General features: G+C 37.4%; 1 protein-coding gene across 4 annotated transcripts in view; it reads right to left on the bottom strand.

Moving 5' to 3' along the window:
* Positions 1-2,132: 2,132 nt before the first annotated feature.
* Positions 2,133-2,500, bottom strand: part of LOC119574575 (protein deltex-like) — a 24,298-nt gene continuing 23,930 nt past the window's right edge. For all 4 annotated transcript variants that reach the window (XM_037921863.1, XM_037921865.1, XM_037921864.1 and 1 more), the window contains exon 15: positions 2,133-2,500. This exon is cut by the window's right edge and continues 1,608 nt beyond it. The gene's annotated coding sequence lies outside the window, so the exon portion shown is untranslated.

Here is a 2,500-nt window from a genome sequence, read left to right as displayed (position 1 = left end):
TTTTTACCTCTTATAACATCACCAATAAAAATTTGCCACGTCACGGCGAGGCGTGGCTAAGGAAGCGGTTTCTTTGACCACAGGTCCATATAAACTCGGCTCTAGCAAAAGAGCAATCAGGTCATTTCCTTGCACAGGTCAGCATCATTTCCTATCACATCTCTGACTCAGAACAGGATGAACTGCATCAATAATGGAGCCATGGCCGCCATGGCAGCAGCCCTCTCAGCGAAGTCTAGCATGGGCTCCGACAAGACGCAGATGCACCTCTACCTCGACAGACTCAAGGCCATGGTGCCTCAGTGTCCCAAGAACCGTAAGGTGTCCAGACAGGAACTCATCGAACACGTCATCGACTACATCAGCGACCTGCAGGACACCCTCCAGTCCGACTCCGACTCCGACAGCCCTCCCGGAAGTCCCATGGACGACGTCAGCTTCAGCGACTCCTTCGACCAGCAGCCTCAATACGGCGGATACGGCCTCCCGCCAGCCCAGTACTCCGCCCACTCAACGGCAAACCCTCTCTACCGACAACAGGATAGTAATGCCTACCAACATGGCTACGGACCTCTTGGTTCAACAGGCAACACTGAGTTCAGCCATTACCAAGGCGGCTTCAGCAGTGGTAGTGATAGTGGATACAATGGAAACTACGACAATAGATTCGACTGTGACAGCAGAGACAGACATCATGTATACAATTCAAGCTCATACAGTATGAGCTGATTATGTAAATCATGTACAAAAAATGTGTTAAATATTATTGTATGTTATGTATTTGTTGTTACTTATCTGTATATTTGTTTATAACTTTAATAAAATTACAAAACGCAATAACATGTTTTACCAATAACGTCCCGATGAGTTGCCAAAAATTATCAATAGTTAACACAGAATGAATGTTTAGCATAGTCAGTGGACCACGGTACATCATGGGATTTTTAAAAAATTAATAACTAAATAAATAAAACATAAGTGAGAAGCCTTGAATTCAGTATTACGACCAACTTTCAGTTACTGCATTCAATGAAAATTATAGAAAAGTCAAAGTGCCTCATAGCCTACCTCTTTGGTACTAGATGACTGAAGGGATCCTGTATATAGTTGAGTTGGATAATTATCGTTAGACTTTTCTATATGTCAGTATTGATCATGGAATGTTCTTTCATTTTATGAAAAAAATATACACACATAAATACACGCACACACACACACACACACACACACACACACACACACACACACACACACACACACACACACACACACACACACACACACACACACACACACACACACACACACAAAAACACACACAAAACACACACACACACACACACACACACACACACACACACACACACACACACACACACACACACACACACACACACACACACACACACACACACACACTCCCCCAGTTAAGACTGAATCAACTTGACCTTACGTAACTTGTCGAACCTGAAGAAGTGACAGCTTACTAGTATTATGACCATTCACAACCAAGGTAAGAATACTATTTTATAAGTTGCAAGAACACTGTAAATGGATTCATGTGACACTAGAAATGTTAACCAAAACAATAGAAATACTATTTACAGACATACAATCACTAAAATGCAGTTAGTGGTTATTGACTGAATACAATATGTCTGGATAACATTATTACTTTGAATAATTATCATCATCAATCTGTCCATTTTGAAATTCTTATCATTATCAACCTGTCAGTCTGTCTCTAGTCACTAACCACTTGTCAAGCACATACTAAGTATACTAAGAACCTTTTGTAAGTAGTATTAATCAAATCCATATATCTTTAACAAAATGGAAATATAAATTTGTAAGTAGCATTCATCAAATAAAATTAAATAATTAAATACCAAGTGATAGAATCTATAAAAAGTGCAGGATGGACAGAAGTTAAGACATTAATTAGCATACAATAAAAATCTAACAGAGTCAAGAAGGTGATAAATTAACTAAGTATGATCAGGAACAATTGTGCAGTTATGATACATCTCATGTAAATTTGGTTACCAAATTTCTTACTGGTTGTCCTTCTAGAGGATTCATGAGGTGGTACACTGTTAAAATCATCTACTAAAGGTATAATTAAAAAGTAATGGAATCTTCACAAATATATATTTTCATACTTCAAAAAACAAGAAGGAAAGTCACAGTTAACATCCAATTAACATAAAAAAATATGTAATTCTCATAAAAAACTAAACACTGTAATTGTTGAATTGGGAAGTTAATTTCCACTGCCACATCACTAATCCCTTACAATGAAAAAATCAACTGCTTTCTGATTCATAAAGAAATGTGTTTTCAAAATCAACTAAATTCTTTCAATTCAAATATTGTATAAAATGTTTGATACAAACAAGTTACATCACTGTACATGACCATATATGCTTCTTCATCAAACCTGTTTTAACATGGAAAAATCCTGAAATTATTACACACTCACACTAGTTAAAATTGAACC

This window comes from Penaeus monodon, chromosome 6 (assembly GCF_015228065.2).
Source record: "Penaeus monodon isolate SGIC_2016 chromosome 6, NSTDA_Pmon_1, whole genome shotgun sequence".
NCBI classification, from domain to species: domain Eukaryota; kingdom Metazoa; phylum Arthropoda; class Malacostraca; order Decapoda; family Penaeidae; genus Penaeus; species Penaeus monodon.
Note: the sequence above shows the minus strand (reverse complement) of the source record. Positions and strands in the feature narration are given on the sequence as shown.